Source organism: Panthera onca, chromosome B2 (genome assembly GCF_046562875.1).
Source record: "Panthera onca isolate mPanOnc1 chromosome B2, mPanOnc1 haplotype 2, whole genome shotgun sequence".
Taxonomy (NCBI): domain Eukaryota; kingdom Metazoa; phylum Chordata; class Mammalia; order Carnivora; family Felidae; genus Panthera; species Panthera onca.
Genome location: NC_138343.1, coordinates 97,875,156 through 97,895,683, shown reverse-complemented (window position 1 = coordinate 97,895,683; position 20,528 = coordinate 97,875,156). Strand labels below are relative to the sequence as shown.

The following is a 20,528-nucleotide window of genomic DNA, read 5'->3' as shown; positions in this document are numbered from 1 at the left end:
CCTGAATACACATGTATTTTATTTTTTGGCTTGCAGCCTTGTCCCTATTAGGCCCAATAGTCTTGTTCTTTTTTTTGTTGTTATTTTTTGTTGTTTTTTGATCTTCCGGTCATCTCATTGCACCTTTGAAGCTACTTCAGAAAGAAGAACGACCCTGCTTAAGAGTTTCCTCTTCATGTCTCCATGATCAAATAGAAGGGAATGTGTGAGAGGGACAGTTGAATGATTTTAAAAACTAAATGAGTTTATATTTTTGTTATTTAATGCACAGTAGATTATTATTTCTTTTAAAATTGAATAATAAAAAGAAACATCCCTGAAAATCGAATGAGTAAATGGAAATAGGAGAAGGAGAAACTAAATAACAACATTCTTATAAAGTCAAAAAGCATCATAATAAGTAATAACTGCATTAAGGGAAAGTAATATTTTTTATAAACCTATAAGAATACCAGTAATGATAATGATTCTCAAATCTGCTAATACTTATAGAAATATATACTTAAATATATACTTACAGAAAATATAAGCATATGAAAGTTAAGGTAATAGTTGTGAAAATAATAGGAAAAGAGAATAAAAAGTTAATGAGTTTGACTGAAGGAGAGAGATACCAAAAATAAGTATAAAAGTGTAAGGTTGGCTGATTAGGAGTTTGGTCCAATAGCAAAAGTAGTTGGGGTAAAACTTAGGGTAAAAAATTACCCTAGTTATTTCATGTGTCTTATTCAGATAGTACAATTTCTTAAGTGAAAGGTAACCTATTTGATGCACTTGATGAAAAAACTGAGGACACACTGGACTATGATTGGAAACTATTTCTTTATTTTTAAATTGTCACCATTTATTTGGTAATCTGAAGGTTTGCAGGCTGATGGATTGGTGTAGCAAGTGTAAAAGAGGACTGGCTGTTGTATTTATTTATTTTTTTTGCCTCTCTACATATGTAGAGATTGTTGAAGTGTTACCACCTTATCACCACACAGATTTTGCCAACATTGTATCAGTGATGTAGACTTATTTACACTTGATAGCTCTCTGTGGGATTTTCTTTCCTTTTTTATCCTTTCTTTCTAATGTTTGATATTGTCTAAGATGGTTTAAAAAAAAAAAAACAACTGATTATGACCCATGTTTTGATTTGGTGATTGATAATGCCTTGTGGCTTTCAGATCTTGCCTGTTGTTCTCAACTACATATTGTCCTTAAATTATTTTCTATTTTGGTGTCAGTACATCATGGGGCAGAGTATTGTCAGTATAGGTGAATCCATGATGCTTGGGAGGGTCAAGTATACTACCTCCCATTATAGCCTGATGGGTGGCCTGAGTCACCTTCAGGTTTATTGACTCTGAGCTAATTCTGCAGTCATCCATAAGCCATATTCTATCATATTGGTATATAATGCAAGAACATAAGAGTATAGCTGTTTGGGGATTTGGAATGATCATAACGTATAGGAAAAAAGCAGGGGCAAGTGGCGTAGGGGGAGGGTTAGAGGTTGACAGATAGAAAGCCAGTTTAGTGACAAGGCTAAATATTAGTTCACTAAGATTTTAAGACCATTTATTTTTATCATGATTTTACCATATATTGTTACTTTCCATGTACTTAATTTCAGTTAATTCTTTGGATCCAAAATTACATACATGGCTCAATTTTATTTCTTCTGTTTAATTTAGCATTGATATGAGTAAAGTAAAAGGCCGAAAGTTGGGATGAAATGGGGGAAACCTAAAGTTTTTAGGTTTTCAAGAGTTTTTTTTTTCCTCTTTAAAAGTGTCACTGTTATATATTTTTAGATACCAAATGACTTGTGAAAGTTCCCCCCCCCCCGCCCCCATCCTTAAAATGCTTTATTAACTTAACAATATAAGATAAACATCTTTCTATGCAAATGGTTAAACTCCCCTGCTGGGGATTTTGTACACTGGATAGAAAGATAATCAGATTAAAAGATACAGCAGAAGACTCACCTGATACAGAGTAAATCAGCAAATGTACTCCAGAAAAATGCAAAAGGAAAACAGTAATGGTCATGGTATTAATCTCAGAGAGGACTTTAGGATTCAATAATTAGGCAGATGTCATGATAGTGAGTTTAAGACCCATAATTCCTCAGCAGTATTTCCCCAAACTTTCTCTTGATTGCTGTCATCTCCTTTGTGAACATTTATTTCCATCTTACCTTCATCTCCTCCCATTGCATCTTTGTCATTCAACTGTCCGCTGGGTAAGGCCCATGAGGAATTCGGGGCAAATTGTTGGTCCGTTACTTCCTGCAGCCTGCTGGCCTTCCCCCACCCTAGGCTTTCTCTCTTTTATATATTCTCTCTCCTTCCTTCCCCCCACTCTCCCCCACACCCACCCCAACAACTTGTTTCTGTTTAAAAAATTACTCTTGAGCCTGTCCTGGCAGTCTTCTTCTCTGTTTCTTATAGATGTATATAGCGTCATCACTGCAGCTGACCAACATACTGTTATCCCTCATCTTCAGTCCATAAGCCCACACACCCTCTAAGGGCAGTGAGGAACCAGAACAGTCAGTGACTATGCACCTAAGGGCAGCTTCTCTTTGCTGGAAGGTTTTGTTGCCCATTCACTGGGCATAATTTCAGATTCTCGTTTTCCCTGAAACCAACTATGAAGTGCATTTCAGAGTTTACAGGTGGGAGGATCTATTTATTTTACAGAGAGAAAGAGAGAATATCCCAAGGAGGCTCTGTGCTGTCTGCACAGAGCCCAACATGGGGCTTGACGTCATGAACTGTAAGATCATGACCTGAAGCTGAAATCAAGAGTTGGACGCTTAACCGACTGAGCCACCTGGCGCCCCTTACTTTTATGTTTAAATTAATGTTGTAATATGGCTATTTTTCTGTGTCTCTATCTCTCTCTCACACACACACAGAATTTTAAAGAATTTTAATGTTGCCTGGCTGGCTCAGTTCATAGAGTTTGCAACTCTTGATCTTGGAGTTGTAGGTTCAAGCCCCAAATTGGGTGTAGAGATTACTTAAAAATAAAATCTTTAAAAAACATTCCTTTATATGATTTACAGTGGTATTTTAGGCAAGGGCAAAATTCTGTATATGGCCTCACATAATTTGTCATTTAAACTGAGACATTCATGGGGTGCCTTGGGTGGCTCAGTTGGTTAAGCGTCCGACTTCAGCTCAGGTCATGATCTCACCGTTTGTGAGTTCGGGCCCCGTGTCAGGCTCTGAGCTGACAGCTTGGAGCCTGGAGCCTGCTTTGGATTCTATGTCTCCCTTTATCTCTGCCCCTCCCCTGTTCATGCTCTGTCTCTCTCTGTCTCTCAAAACTGAATAAAAGTTAAAAAAAAATTTTTTTTAAACTGAGACCTTCATTTTGACAGTATGGATTATGATGCCAGGTCAACAAAAGTAAGCCAGAATGAATAGTCACTCTTCCTGTAAGGCCCTGTGTGGTTTGGCTGCCATTGACTTCTGTGCCTCATCTTGCAAAGTACTCTTCTTTGCTCCGTGTGGCCCAGGGTCACAGGCCGGCTGGAGTTCCTTTTTCAGGTGTACTGTGCTTCTGAGTGCTTACTCTTACAAGAAAGCCTCTATACCTGCTTTTCCCTTCCCCTGGGAAGAGCTTCTCCTCTCTCTGTCTTTTTCACCTAAAGACTCCTCCTACTCATCTTTTAGATCTTACTCAGCTGTAACTTCTTCAGGTAAGCCCCTCAGACTTTCCTGACTAGATCCGTTCTCTTTCTCATTCCTGAGAGCACCATACTTTTATACCTTTTGTTGGTTCTTGGATTAACCTCTGTCTTCCACTAGAGTAAAGTTGCATGTAGGTAGAGACCATGCCAGGTTTTCTCATCATTTATTTCTCCATCACTCAGGAGGTGCCTAGTGAAAGCTAAATAAATATCTGTTAGATTAATTTAAAAGAGGAAGAGATCAAGTTTACCGTATAACCCAAAATATCTAGGTGAAATCAATTTGATATGTTCCATTTAATTTTTTAATAGTACATTTATATTTATAATTGAAAGTTCAAAATTAAAAATTTTTCGCTTTTACATGTTATAAATAAAAAGTTACAACACTCACTAAATTTGTTGAAAAAAATTTTTTTGGCCAAGTCTGCTTTTTCCTTATATAATATGCCTTTCTGTTATTTAGGTTCAATCTGTGGAATCAGATGCGGTTCACAAGTATCTGTATTAGTTCACTGTTCTGTTTTCCTAAGGGAACCTTAATTTAGAAAAAACTTGTTGCTTTTCTTTTTATTTTAGTTTATGTATTTATTTTGAGAGAGAGTGAACATGAGGCGGGGGATGCAGAGAGAGGGAGAGAGAGAGAGAGAGAGAGAGAGAGAGAGAATGAATGAATCCCAAGCAAGCTCCACGCTGAGCCCGATGCAGTGCTTGATCTCATGACTACGAGATCATGACCTGAGCAAAGTCCAGAGTCAGACCCTTAACCTACTGAGCCACCTAGGTTCCCCCAAAACTTGTTGCTTTTAGATTATGCACATTTGAAAATCAGGTATATATCTGAGTTATGAATAATATGGGTAAAATATTTCCCAAGGGTTGAATGCATTTTTAAACAAAATGTTAACTTTCTGTTAATTTTAATCACAAATTAAATCAAGGCTTATACACATTTATTGAATTAACGATTTAAATTGATTTGATTTGAAGGCAGTCTATTCTGATGAAAACATCAGGAGGGAAAGTTAGCAAGGAGTATATACTTGCCCCTTGAGATATCGAAAGGTACTTGGCATAAATTTAACAAAGAGGAAGGGGAAATCTTGTGATTAGTCCTAATACTCTTGGTCACTTGTCTTAGGGAAAAAATTGCTATCTGCCAGTAACAAATTTTTCGGAGGCTTACTAATAGCTCAATGACATCATCAGTACTGATTTCATTTAATCATAATTTAAATATTAATTTATTCTGTGTAAAATAGAATGGAGCATCTTACAGATGCTGTACTCATTTTAGTCATTAATGACCTACTTTTTCTGATCCAAAAAGGTAAGCGAGGGAAGGAATTATCTTTACCTTTGAGGGATTTTCCCTTTAAAAGAGATCAGTTTACTGTCATTGCTATTTATTTTCACATGACGCTTTTCTAGAATCTTTATAAAACTCCACAGAACTGAAGTAGTCCATAGAAAAGGCAGTAAATATCTTCTCCCATTGGACATATGACTTGGCAGGTTAGATCTCTCCCATCGTAATTAGAAATTGTAAAGTTTTATAAACAGACTCTTTAGGCAAAAGATGGGCTATATGGATCGGGAATGCATATATGAAGCTTTTAGTTTAAAAATGCTATTACAGGGGTGTCTGGGTGGCTCAGTTAAATGTCTGACTTCGGCTCAGGTCATGATCTCATGGCTTGTGGGTTTGAGGCCCACATCAGGCTCTGTGCTGGAGCCTGGAGCTTGGAGCCTGGAGCCTGTTTCGGATTCTGTGTCTCCCTATCTCTCTGCCCCTTCCCTGCTGACTTTCTGTCTCTCTCTCACTCTCAAAGATAAACATTAAAAAAATAAATAAATAATAAAAATAAACAAAAATGCTGTTACAGCATTTCTTATAATACTTCTCTTAAAAGTCCCCTTTTAAGTGTTCTAGAATCTATTTCAGGAAAAACAACAAATTATCCTTTGTTAATGTTTTCTTTAGTGGTGTGGCTTTCTCTGCAGATTACACGATGCTTCTTAATACAAATGTATGTGCGTGTTGTTATTGTTCATGAATGCACAGTGCTCAACAGAGGCCTAGTGTTGGTGCTTTCAGGCTGAGAACGAAGGGAGTGATTTGTAAAGAACCAAAGTAGGTCAAAGAGGACCACAGTATAGCAAAGGGGAAGTCCCTGGGTTGACTCACATTGTCTTGCCTCTGGTGGAGTTCACTTTCATTGTTACAGTCTAGGCCTGTCTTCCTGTGAATGGAAGACACAGTCAAATACAGAAAAGTCTCAGGAATATTATCATAAGTAACATTTTAGAACAATATGTTATTGTCAGTTATTAGGAGGGTTGATGGGGGCAGTGAAAGAGAGATAAAAATTAGAACTGAAGTTAATCCTAAATTCTACAGATTAAAAGCAAAATTGTGCATAAATATGAAAGCTTCTCTAAGTATAAGGAGTGCTGTGTGGGTCTCTGTGAGATGGGAATAGTATTGTAAATTTTGCCTGCCTGGTCTGCTTTTTTATATGTAGCTATTGTGGAAGTGGCTATGTTTTAGAATCAAGTTGCTGTTCCAGATTTATCAATCCATGTCATATTGGTTCTGAACATATGCAATGAATACGCTTTAAAAGTAAATCTCCTCATCATTGGAACAGCAACTCTCACGTTTCTGCAAAATATCATTTTGTGCCTGCCTGACTGTGACTAAGCTACCATTAGAATTTAAGAGTATGCTGCAGCTGCCTTCAAAGACCCTAGAATGTTTTTTATATCTCAAAGTTAAAATGCAGTTTTTCTAAAATTAAATTTTAAGAAATGGCTTCCTTGGGTTGGTTTAATGTTAAGATGTCATTATCTATAAATTTTATATATTTGAAGTTTACATAATTTTTTTGGAAAACCCTATCTTAATGTTTCCTCAAATATAATATGCCTGGTATCTTGGATCATGTTATCTCTTAGAGCAGAAGGTTTACTTTCTGACTAAATTTCCTTTCATAGATCCTTTCCACCCCCTCCCCCCTTTACTTTTTACTAAGGACAAGAGACCCATGAGAAAACTAAGCCTTTTAGAGCTCAGAGTTGCTAAAGTTACTTTCTATTCTTATATTTGCCAAGAATTGCTGACAACTTAAAAGCTATCATATGAGTGAATACCAGTTACCCAGATTGTTTGATGATTTTGGACAAACGTAGGTCAGGATTTCCTGTAATTTTTCTTCCTCTTCTGGGGCTGTGTTGCCTCTATCTCTGAGCAGTTGTACACTTGGAATGAAAAAACAAAGCAAGGTCACTGGATCTAAATTACTTTTACTTTTATGCCAGATGAAACTTTCCTTCTGTTATGTGTTATAGTTCTGGCATCTTTTGGCATCTAGAGAGAGATTTGCAATTAAGGGGGGGGGGGGCGTGAAGATTGTAGGAGACATTTTTTTGGAACTGAAGCTTACTTTTTCTGCATTTCATTCAGGGTAGAGACAGCCAGTTTCTGTTTTTTGGCTGAAACATGTTCCAAGAATCCATATGATAAAGTATCATCAAGAGAAACCCATTTTCCTGTAGATCATATAATCCAGTTCATAATCCATTCCTGAATTCTTTTGTATTTCATCGTATAGCCAAATGCATTTTTTAAAAGGATACTCAAAGGGAAACCTCTTTTAAGAAGTAGGCTTTCTACTAAAAGAATTGTGATTGCTTGCTGAATGAAAGGGATCATCTTAGCCCTTGCCTTTCAATACCAGGAATGCCTGCAGGACAACCTGGGTATTTTTTCTGTAGCAGGAAATGAACAGCTGGGTTCTAGAAGATAGGAGAAATAGGAACTTCTGAGCAGAGGCAGATCTTTGAATAAAAGAAATTTCAGTTTCTTTGGAAACTGAAATTGGGTTTTGGGAATTGAGTATGTCAGTTAGGAATGTGTTTGGCTGCAAATAACAGAAAACTTGATTACGTGGCTTAAAAAGATAGAAGTTTCCCATTACAAGAGAAATCCTACTGTAGGTAGTCCAGAACTGATGCTCAGCTATGTCAATAATGACCTCCACCATCTTTAGAATGTGGTTCTTACCCTGGAGATCACCAAATCGGTGTTATACCTTAAGGCATAGCACCTTGTTATCTATTGCTGCATAACAAACTACCCCAAAACATATGAGCTTAAGACAATGAACATTTATTATCTTACATGCTTTCTGAGGGTTGAGAATTGAGAATAGTTTAGCAGGGAGGTTCTGGCTCAGGGTCTCTCATGATGCTGCATTCAAGATAACAACTGGGACTGTAGTCCAATGAAGGCTAGGGTGAGCTAGAGACCTGCTTCCAAGCTAAGTCACATGACTATTGGCAGGGGGCCTCAGTTCCTCACCACATGGATGTCTTCTTAGGGCTGCTTATGACCTGGCAGTGGGCTTTTCCCAGGGCAAATGGTCAGGGGGTGGAGGGCTGTTAGTCTTTTATAACCTAGTCTTGGAGGTGAGATATCATCACTTTTTCCATATTCTATTGGTCACACACACTGATGCAGTTGGGAGAGGACTTCACAAAGGTTTGACTAACAGCAGGCAAGGATCACCAGAGCCATCTTGGAGGTTCCTTATACACATCACAAATATGTTCCTGTCATTAAGAAGGAAAGGAAAAAGTGCTAATACACTCCTGTTTGTGTCTCATTGGCCAGAGCTGTGTAGTATGGCCTCTCAATTGAGAGGGAAGCTGGGAAATCAAGTGTTTACCTTTTACAGCTTCTGTTGTAGAGACAGGCAGGGGAGAAGAGGGTGAAAAATGGAGTTTGGGCAGGCCTGAAAAGGTCCTTCCTTTGTCTGCCACTACCAGGGAATTTGATGACTATAACTACTTTTAGTTTGCCTGTATTGCCTATTATTAGAGTTAACAATAACTTTCTAGAAGATTTAATCAATAAAAGTGTGAGTAAGAGGACCCTGAAAAAATTTTTTTAAAGTTTTAAATGTAGTGATTCCACTAGTTGTTCAGGATAAGCTCTTACCGGTGGCTAGCTACCAGAAAAAACCTGAAGTTTACTTATTTATAAATCATAATGTAGTTTATTATAAGGAAATTTTAGGTTATTTTCTCTGTATTCTTTTATATTTGTTTGCACAAAATATTCTGACCATAAAAATTCAGAAACTTGAAACTATGCTCAATGTCTATATTTCCAGACCTAAAAAGATATATTTTCCCTACAACCAACATTTACTGAGGGTCTACTATATATCACATGCAGTAACTTACAAAATTTTTGGAAAATTTGAAATAATCTCTTCCAGGCACAATTTCACTTGGTGATCTTTTCCTTTCTGATGATTATGAAATTTTTGAGAACCAGATTGTTATTTGGACTAACCATATTTTCTCCCATGTATTTTTTCAGTAGTTAATACATTTAAAACATTTTTATTTATTTTTATTTTTTAAATGTATTTACTTTTTATTGAAGTATAATTAAACACAGTGGCACACTAGCTTCAGGTATACAACCCATTGGTCAAACAATTCCATACATTACTCAGTGCTTATCATGATAGATGTGCTCTTGATACCCTTTATTTCACCCATTCCCCACCACCACCACCCACTTCCTCTTTGGCGATCACCAGTTTGTTCTCTGTATTATTATTATGGGGTTTTTTGGTATCTTTTTTCTTTTGTTTATTTCTTAAATTCTACATACAATATTTGACTTCTTTCACTTAGCATTATACTCTCCAGTTCCATCCATGTTGTTGCAAATGGCAGCATTTCATTCTTTTTTGTGGTTGAGTAATATTTCATTATATATATACATATATATAAATATAGATACATACATACACCACATCTTCTTTATCCATTTATCTGTGAATAGACATGGGTTGCTTCCATTATTATCATTATTATCATTATTATCATTATAAATAATACTTCAATAAACAGAGGGTTGCATGTATTTTTTCAAATTAGTGTTTTCATTTTCTTTGGGTAAATACCCAGTAGTGGAATTACTGGATCATATGGTAATTCTATTTTTAATTTTTTGAGGAAACGTCATACTGTTTTCCAGAGTGGTTATACCAATTGGTATCCCCACCAATAGTGCACAAAGGTTCCTCTTTCTCCACATCCTCACCAACACTTGTTATGTCTTGTCTTTTTGTTTTTAGCCATTATGACAGGGTGAAGTGATATCTCATTGTGGTTTTGATTTGCATTTCCCTAATAATGAGTGATGTTGAGCTTCTTTTCACGTGTCTGTTGGCCTTTTCCATGTCTTCTTTGGAAAAATGTCTGTTCAGGTCTTCTGCCCATTTTTAATTGGATTATTTGTGAGTTCTGTTTTTGTTTGTTTGTTTGTTTTTATTTTGGTGTTGTATTGTGCAAGTTCTTTGTATGTTTTGGATACTAACCCCTTACGGGATATTATCATTTGCAAATATTCTCCCATTCAGTACATTGCCTTGTTTTATTGATGGTTTCCTTTGTTATGCAAAAGCTTTTTATTTTAGTGTAGTCCCAATAGTTTAATTTTGTTTTTGTTTCCCTTGCCTAAGGAGACATATCTAGAAAAATGTTTCTACATCTGAGATCAAAGAAATTACTGCCCATGTTTTCTTCTAAGAGTTGTATGGTTTCAGGGCTCACATTTAGGTCTCTGATCCATTTTGAGTTTACTTTTGTTTATGGTGAAAGAAAGTGGTCCAGTTTCATTCTTTTGCTTGTTGCTTTCCTGTTTTCCCAGCGCTATTTGTTGAAGAAACTGTCTTTTCCCCATTGTATATATATTCTTGCCTTCTTTCCTATAGATTAACTGACAGTCAATTGACCATGACCATTAACTGACCAATAAACCATTGGATTTATTTCTGGGCTCTCTGTTCTGTTCCATGGATCTATGTGTCTGTCTTTATGCCAGTACCACATTTTTTTTATTTCTACAGCCTTGGAATATACCTTAAAATCTGGGATTTGATACCTCCAGCTTTGTTGTTCTTTGTCAAGATTGCTCTGGCTGTTCAGAGTCTTTTGTGGTTCTATATGAACTTTGGTAGTATTTGTTCTAGTTCTGTGGAAAATGTTGGTATTTTGATGGGAATTGCATTAAATCTGTACATTGTTTTGGGTAATATCAACATTTTCACAATATTGGTTCTTCCAATGCTAATACATAGTTAATACTTTTTTAAAAAGTAAGCTTTATGCCCAACATGGGGCTTGAACTCACAACCCTGAGATCAACAGTTGCATGCTCTATAGACTGAGCCAGCCAGGCGGCCCCCATAGTCAATACATTTTAATTTAATTACATTTCTGAAAAATACTGTACAACTTGAAAACATGAGAGTAGAATCCAAGAAGGATTGGAGAGGAAGAGAGAGTTGGATGCAAAGAATAAATTAAAGGGAAATTAAGACCAGAAATATCCTACTCTCACTCTTTTCACCCAGAGACCAGGTTGGAAGGAGGTTTTTCTCTGCAGAAAATAAGCCTGAAGAGGAAATGCACCACTTAGCCATTGGCAGGTAGAAGTGAGGATCAGTACCTAAAGCATCAAAAACATATCCCATTGGGAAAGGGGGTTTGTTCCATAAATGTGCTGGAAAAGCTCTTTTACTTCTTGGGGAAAATAATGCAGTTTACACTTGTGCCACACTAACAAATATAACTGGTATATAATTTGACCTCTAATTAGGGAGGGTCCTTTACACGTAAAGATAAGAGAAGAAATTTTTAACAGAAAGGATGATTTTAATTGCTTAAAAATTAAATACATCAAAAAAATAAAATTAAAATATAAACCACAAATTGGAAACAAAGTTGAATTATGTATGAAAAAAATATATTAATGCATTAAAAGCTCTTAAAAATCAGTAAGAAAAATCAAAAGACAAAAATAGATAAGTTATAAATAAAATTGCTACCAAACGTGCAAGGTCAACTTCATAATAGTAGAAGAAAATTTTAAAGTGATAGTTCTTCATGGATAGGTCAGGATATACTTCATGTAAATTGATGTAAAATCACTGTTCTTCCAAATCTTTTTATTCAATACTTCTGCTTAGAACAAAAATAGTATTTACCATAGATCTCTAACAGAATGCTTTAATTGTATTTTTAAAGGATTATAAAAATCAGATATAAAAAATATTTTAAAATTTGTATATGTTTGAAATTTAGACTATACTCTATTAAACTGAGAAAATTAATGAACTACCTCTCAATTTCTTTTTAGTCAAATTATTTTATATTCTTAATATTTATGACATTTAAATTCTATTCCATGAGCAAAATTGCCAGAGTTAGTCTTAGTTCTATATTTAGGTGAATTTGTGGTTCATCATTGATATAAATAATTAATAGAAAGTTAAATTGAGGATAACTTAGAATTGTGTTCATGGAGTTTTAGTCAGGACACACACCCCTCCCCACACATACCCCACCCCCCAAAAAAACCTAAGAGAAAAGAAAAGAAAAGAAACATCTTGCTGGTAACATTAAAAATGGGAAAATTGACAAGGGAAAACTGGGACAAGAGATAATCCCAAAATAAAGATGAAAACTACTAAAACTGTACAAAGTAAGTTTACCAACAAAAGAAAAGCAGTGTTCTTGTCACATTTGAGAAAATTAGACTTGGTATAAATAATGGCCACAAAAGAAAACTCACAGTGGTAGAATCTATAATTTGACATGAATGATAAAATTTGATATGGACAAAAACATGACAGATGAATCGAGTCTTCATTGTAAGATATATGGGCAAAGAATTTATTTCAGTGAAAGTAACTTAAGAAAACTGAAAATTGAAAGAAATTAGATATGATGTAACTATACTGTATAGATGATTGATCGTAGAATTCAGTTGCTTTAGAAAATACCTTTTAGAGGGGAGGGGCCAAGATGGCAGAGCAGCATGAAAGTTCTCTGCTTCTTTCATCCCTGAACTGCAGCTAGATCAGCACCAAACCATTTTGCATACCTAGAAAATTGATCTGAGGATTAACCCAACAATCTGTGTAACTTGAGCCACAGAACTCAGCAGGTACATGGTACATAGAGGTGAACCAGCGGAGAGAAAAGCTGTGGAAGGTAGGGAGCTGGTTTTGCAGAGAGGGGACAGAGAAAGGGGGAAGAGTGCAGGAAAAGCACTCCCCCAAAAGTAGCTGGAGAGAAAGAGTGGAAACACCCAAAGAGACCGAACAAGAAAGGGAGAAAGGAGAAAGGGTTTCAATACCATTAGGACTCTATAAACAGGGGAGAGCAGAGTCGGAAGGTGGGAAGGGTGAATCCCCAGGAGCAGGCAGTGAGATCTGAGGGGTTCATGGCCACATGGGGAAAAGTGGTTCCCTTGCGAGGAGGGCATTTGGCAGAGGCCTCACAGCCTACCTACAGGCACAGGTTTCAGTGGGCCTGGAGAACAGCCATGTTTGCTGGTATTGGAACAAAGATGCCAGGGTGCAGTGAAATCTGGTACCAGCTGTGTGTTATGTTTTGCCATAATCTCTGAACATCTGCCACACGATTGCACGAACTTTTTCTGGGACAAACAGGCACCCAGCCACAACCTCTGAACCCCCGCAGCAGTGAGACTTCACAAATGTTCCTGGGGGCAAGCCAGCATCCAGGCATTGCCTGGCAAGACCTCCCCTAGAGAGTCAGAGCAGGTCTAAGCTGAGGGGCTCTCAGAAGCAAGGAGTTTGGAAGCACAGTTCCATATGAGATATAATTCAGGAGGGAGGTGCCGCCTGGCAGGCTGACAACTTGGATACTGACAGTGTAGAAGGGGGGAGTCAATCGAAGCTGGAGACAAAGAAGGTGTGCTTAATTGCTGGTTGGTGAGAGCGCAGAGTTCTGGGGCCAGAGACTGGGAAGCTGGGTGATAACATTTTCACCCCTCCCCAGCATGCGCATAAACATGCCTGTGTGCCACAATGATCCATCCCAGTAAGCTAAGCAATGCCACCTAGTGGAGAATGGAGCCATTACACCAAGCCCTATCCAATTGCACCAACCACGCTCAGGCCCTAGAGGTCCACCAAAAGTCTCTCCGCCTACTTAGTATATAGACTATAAAGTGCTTCATAATTGTTAGACTTCTAGGGAAATTGGATGTAATTTCATTTGGATTTCACTGTTTACTCTTCCACCTATTTTTTTTCTTTTTTTCTTATTCTTGGATACAGAAAGAAAAAAATTATTTTTCTTTTGTTTTTTTAATTTTTACTGTATTTTTTACTTTTTTGTAAATTTTTAATTCTATTTTACTGTCTTCAGTTTATTCTATTGTGTACATTTTTAAAATTTTTTATACATTTTCTTACTTTTTTCCTTTTCGTTCCCATTTTCTCTATTCTATCAAGCTGCTTTCAAACACCAGACCAAAACACACCAAGGATCTAGCTTCCTTTATTTTATTTGTGTTGTTTTTAATTTTTTAATTTTAATTTTATTCTTTTTCTTCCCCCAAAATGACAAAATGAAGGAGTTCACCCCAAAGAAAGAACAGAAAGAAATGACAGCCAGGGACTTAACACAGATAAAAGGAAGATGTCTGAACTAGAATTTAGAATCACAATAATAAGAATACTAGCTGGGGTTGAAAAAAAACATAGAATCCCTTTCTGCAGAGATAAAAGAAGTAAAATCTAATTAGGGCAAAATTAAAAATGCTATAACAGATGCAGACTTGAATGAATGCCACGGCAGCAAGGATGGATGAAGGAAAGAACTGAATCAGCAGAAGATAATCTAGATTTTAAAATAGAAGACAAAATTTTGGAGAATAATGTAGCAGAAAAAGGGAAACTAAGACAAAATAGCATATAAGAATTAGAGAACTCAGTGACTCATTAAAAAGGAATAACATCCAAATCATAGTACTCTCAGAAGATGAAGAGAGAAAAAGGGGGAGAAGGTTTATGTGAGCAAATCATAGCAGAAAACTTTCCTAACCTGGGGAAAGACACAGACATCAAAATCCAAGAAGCACAGAGAATTCCCATTAGATTCAACAAAAACCGACCATGAACATGGCATATCATAGTCAAATTTACAAAATACACAGCTAAGGAAAGAATTATGAAAGCAGCAAGGGAAAAAAGTCCTTAACATATAAGGAAAGACTGATCAGGTTCACAACAGACCTATCCACAGACACTTGGCAGACCAGAAAGGAGTGGCAGAATATATTCAACGTGATGAATCAGAAAAATATGCAGCCAAGAATTCTTTATCCAGCAAGGCTGTCATTCAAAATAGAAGGAGAGATAAAGAGTTTCCCAGATAGACAAAAATTAAAGGAGTTTGTGACCACGAAACCAGTCCTGCAAGAAAATTTAAGGGGGACTCTCTGAGGGGAGAAAAGATGAAACAAAACAAAAAGAGACCAAAAGCAACAAAGACTAGAAAGGACCAGAGAACACCACCAGAAACTGTAACTCCACAGGCAATACAGTGGCAATAAATTCTTATATGTCAGTACTCGCTCTAAACGTCAGTGGACTAAACGCTCCAATCAAAAGATACAGGGCAACAGAATGGATAAGAAAACAAGATCCATCTATATGCTGTTTATAAGAGACCCACTTTAGATCTAAAGACACCTTCAGATTGAAAGTAAGGGGATGGAGAACCATCTGTCATCCTAATGGTCAACAAAAGAAAGCTGGATTAGCCATACTTCTATCAGACAATCTAGACTTTAAAATAAAGACTGTATCAAGAGATGAAGAAGGGCATTCTATCATAATTAAGGGATATATCCACCAAGAAGATCTAACAATTATTAACATTCTGCTCCCAACGTGGAAGCACCCAAATATATAAATCAATTAATCACAAACATAAACTCATTGATAATAACACCATAATAGTAGGGGACTTCAACACCCCCACTTAGCAGCAACGGATAGATCATCTAAACAAAAAATCAACAAGGAAACAATGGCTTTGAATGACACAGTGGATTGGATGGACTTAACAGTTATATTCAGAACATTTCATCCTAAGGCAGTGGAGTACACATTCTTCTTGAGTGCACATGGAACGTTCTCCAGAATAGATCACATACTGGGACACAAATCAACCCTCAACAAGTACGAAAAGATCAAGATCTGCATATTTTCAGACCACAACATTGTGAAACTCAAAATCCACCACAGGAAAAAAATCTGGAAAGACAACAAATACTTGGAGATTAAAGAACATCCTACTAAAGAATAAATGGGTTTAGCAAGAAGTTAAAGAGGAAATTAAAAAGTACATAGAAGCCGATGCAAATGATAACACAACAGCCCAAAACCTCTGGGATTCAGCAAAGGTGGTAATAAGAGGGAAGTATATAGGAATCCAGGCCTTCCTAAAGAATGATGAAAGGGCTCAGATACACAACCTAATCTTACACCGTGAAGAGCTGGAAAAAAGAACAGCAAATAAAACCCAAAGCCAGAAGAAGATGGGAAATAATAAAGATTGGAGCAGAAATCAATGCTATCAAAATTTAAAAAATAAAAATAAAAAATAAAAGAAATAGAACAGATCAGTGAAACCAGGAGCTGGTTCTTTGAAAGAATTAACAAAATTCATACACCCCTTAGCCAGTTTGATCAAAAAGCAATAGGAAAGGACCCAAATAAATAAAATCAAAAATGAAAGAGGGGAGATCACAACCAATGCTGCAGAAATACAAAAAATAATAAGAGAATATTATGAGCAATTATATGCCAATAAGTTGAGCAATCTGGAAGAAATGGACAATTTCCTAGAAACATATAAACTATCAAAACTGAAATAGGAAGAAACAGAAAATTTGAACAGACCCATAACCAGTAAAGAAATTGAATTAGTAATCAAAAATCTCCCAAAAAACAAGAGACCAGAGCTTGATGGCTTTTGGGGGGAATTCTACCAAACGTTTGAAGAAGAGTTAACACCCATTCTTTTGATGCTTTTCCAAAAAATAGAAATGGAAAGAAAACTTCGAAACTCTTCCTATGAAGCCAGCATTACCTTGATTCCAAAACCAGACAGAGACCCCACTAAAAAGAACTACAGACCAATTTCCCTGATGAACATGGATGCAAAAGTCCTCAACGAGATACTAGCCAACCGGATCCAACAATACATTAAAAGAATTATTCACCATGATAAAGTGCGAGTTATACCTGGGGTGCAGGGCTGGTTCAATATCCACAAATCAATCAATATGATACATCATGTTAATAAAAGAAAGGACAAGAACCACATGATCCTCTCAATAGATGCAGAGAAAGCATTTGACAAAATGCTTGATAAAAACCCTCAAGAAAGTAGGGATAGAAGGATCATACCTCAAGATCATAAAAGCCATATATGAAAGACCCACCGCTAATATCATCCTCCATGGGGAAAAACTGAGAGCTTTTCCCCCCTAAGGTCAGGGGATGTCCACTCTCACCACTGTTATTCAACATAGTGTTGGAAGTCCTAGCTTCAGCCATCAGACAACACAAAGATACAAAAGGCATCCAAATCAGCAAGGAGGAAGTCAGACTTTCACTCTTTGCAGACAACATGATACTCTATCTGAAAAACCCAAAAGATTCCATCAAAAAACTGCTAGAACTGATCCATGAATTCAGCAAAGTCACAGGATATAAAATCAATGCACAGAAATTGGTTGCCTTTCTATACAACAATAATGAAGCAGCAGAAAGAGAAATCAAGGAATTGATCCCATTTACAACTGCATGAAAATCCATGAAATACCTAGGAATAACCTAACCAAAGAGGTGAAAAATCTATACAATGAAAACTATAGAAAGCTTATGAAAGAAATTGAAGAAGACACAAAGAAAAATGAAAAATATTCCATGCTCATGGATCAGAAGAACAAATATTGTTAAAATGTCAATACTACCCAAAGTAATCTACATATTCAATGCAATCCCTATCAAAATAACACCAGCATCCTTCACAGAGCTAGAACAAACCATCCTAAAATCTGTATGGAACCAGAAAAGACCCCGAATAGCCAAAGCAATCCTGAAAAAGAAAACCAAGTCTGGAGGCATCACAATTCTGGACTTCAAGATATATTACAAAGCTATAATCATCAAGACTGTATGGTACTGGCACAAAAACAGACACTGAGATCAATGGAACAGAATAGAGCACCCAGAGATGGACCCACAAACATATGGCCAATGAATCTCTGACAAAGCAGGAAAGAATATCCAATGGAATAAAGACAGTCTCTTCAGCAAATGGTGTTGAGAAAACTGGACGGCGACATGCAGAAGAATGAACCTGGACCATTTTCTTATCTTATACACAAAAAATAAACTCAAAATGTATGAAAGACCTCCAGTGTAAGACAGGAAGCCATCAAAATCCTCAAGGAGAAAGCAGGCAAAAAGATCATTGACCTCGGCCGCAGCAACTTCTTACTGAACATGTCTCCAGAGGCAAGGGAAACTAAAGCAAAAATCTATCAAGATAAAAAGTTTCCACGAGGCAAAGGTAACAATCAGCACAACTAAAAGGCAAAGATGGAGAAGATATTTGCAAATGACATATCAGATAAAGGGTTAGTATCCAAAATTTATAAAGAACTTATCAAACTCAACACCCAGAAAACAATCCAGTAAATAAATGGGCAAAAGACATGAATAGACACTTCTCCAAAGAAGACATCCAGATGACTAACAGACCATGAAAAAATGTCCAACATCGCTCATCATCAGGGAAATACAAATCAAAACCACAATGAGATATCACCTCACACCTGACGGAATGGCTAAAATTAACAACTCAGGCAATGACAGATGTTGGTGAGGATGCAGAGAAAGGAGAACCCTTTTGCTCTGCTGGTGGGAATGCAAACTGGTGCAGCCACTCTGGAAAACAATATGGAGGTTCCTCAAAAATTAGAAATAGAACTACCCTACGACCCAGCAATTACACTACCTAGGTATTTATCTGAAGGATACAGGTGTGCTGTTTTGAAGGGGCACATGCACCCCCATGTTTATAGCAGTGCTATCAACAAGAGCCAAAGTATGGAAATGTCCATCGATGGATGAATGGATAAAGAAGATGTGGTATATAAATACAATGGAATATTAGTGAATGAAAAGAATGAAATCTTGCTATTTACAACAACGGGGATGGAACTAGAGTGTATTATGGTAAGCGAAATTAGAGAAAGACAGCTATATGACTTACTCATATGTGGAATTTAAGATACAAAACAGATGAACATAAGAGAAGGGAAACAAAAGTAATATAAAAACAGGGAAGGGGAGGGGCGCCTGGGTGGCTCAGTCGGTTAAGCGTCCGACTTCAGCTCAGGTCACGATCTCACGGTCCGTGAGTTCGAGCCCCGCGTCGGGCTCTGGGCTGATGGCCCAGAGCCTGGAGCCTGCTTCCGATTCTGTGTCTCCCTCTCTCTCTGCTCCTCCCCCGTTCATGCTCTGTCTCTTTCTGTCTCAAAAATAAATAAACGTTAAAAAAAAAAAAGGGAAGGGGACAAAACATAAGAGACTCTTAAATATAGAGAACAAAGAGGGTTTCTGGAGGGGTTATGGGGGGTGTGTGGGCTAAATGGGCAATGGGCATTAAGGAGGATACTTGTTGGGATGAGCACTGGGTGTTATATGTAGGGGATGAATCAGTGGCTTCTACTCCTGTAATCATTATTGCACTTACGCTAACTAACTTGGATATAAATTAAAAATAAATAAATAAGTAGAAAAGGTTAAAAAATAAGTAAATATTATCAAAGGAAGCTGCCATGTATATTCAAATGAATGAATAAATAAATAAATAAATATGGCTTTATCATTTATAAAAAATACCTTCTAGATGAAATGCATTTTTATTGCCATAATTCATAATAACTCAGAAAAATGGAAGTGAAAACATACTGAACCTATGGGATTGGAATGAATGCATAAATGCATATCGCAACATCTGCATGTTAACAGAGATCACAAAAGATTACTCAGCGGTCAAATCCATTGAAGTAGCAGTTTCTACACAACATACAATCTTGTTGTATTAGAATTGTTGGCCTATAGGGAGGATATTTTAAGACCATATCTTGGAGACTTCCCCTCTGGCCTCACCTCTCAAAGCCTGATGAATAGCCTAGTTTTTTTCAGCTTATTCTCTATGGTATGTTTACTGTTTTCATTTTCATAACTCTGTGATATCATCATTCATGGACTACTATGTGTGAAATTGCTGTCAACTTTCTCTGCTTCTAGCTTATCCCTGGGGCCTCCATATGCCTCTGCATTAAATATCAACTGATTAATTATCAGCTACATCTGTTGCAACCTAGCCCAAAGTCATTTTCTAGTACTCTCTCTTTATAGAATCCTCTTTTTAATTTATCTTCATTTGATTTCTTTTATTTTTTATTTTTTTGAGTTTATTTTAAAAGGTATTTAAAAGCCACCACTTTTGTTCCCGAAGTATTCAGACTTATTGATACAGATACAATAGGTCCCAGGAAATATTTTCCAAATGAGCAAATATTCATCTTTCTGTACCTTCATTAAATCCAACTTTGTGAATTTTCTTCCCCTCAAAATTTTGAATTTCATATAAAAGCAGTGAAAGCATCTTGTGCCTTTTCATTACATTTAGGACTGAAGTCACCATCCTTGATGTGGCCCATGAGGGTTTTCATTGCCCAGGTGCTGTCTGTTCTTCGTCTCATCTCCATATTTCCCCTTAGTCTGTGTTCTGCTTAGTTCGCTGGCTTTGAACTGTTTTTGTTCCCTCTTTGATTCACTGTAGTCCCTCCTATCTCAGAGCTTTACTCATGTCTCTCAGTTTGCAAGGAATGTTCTTCCCTTCT

General features: G+C 36.8%; 1 protein-coding gene and 1 long non-coding RNA gene across 2 annotated transcripts in view; one reads left to right on the top strand and one right to left on the bottom strand.

The window, feature by feature from the left end:
- Window positions 1-20,528, top strand: part of SESN1 (sestrin 1) — a 115,331-nt gene that overhangs the window by 26,244 nt on the left and 68,559 nt on the right. The window lies entirely within an intron of this gene.
- The window catches only part of LOC132667478 (uncharacterized), a 38,688-nt gene continuing 21,935 nt past the window's right edge, over window positions 3,776-20,528 (bottom strand). Inside the window, exons 3-5 of the long non-coding RNA XR_009605168.3 lie at window positions 6,852-6,952; window positions 5,880-5,934; window positions 3,776-3,891 (exon numbers count right to left, since the gene is read on the bottom strand). This is a non-coding gene — a long non-coding RNA (uncharacterized LOC132667478). The remainder of the gene's footprint in view (window positions 3,892-5,879; window positions 5,935-6,851; window positions 6,953-20,528) is intronic.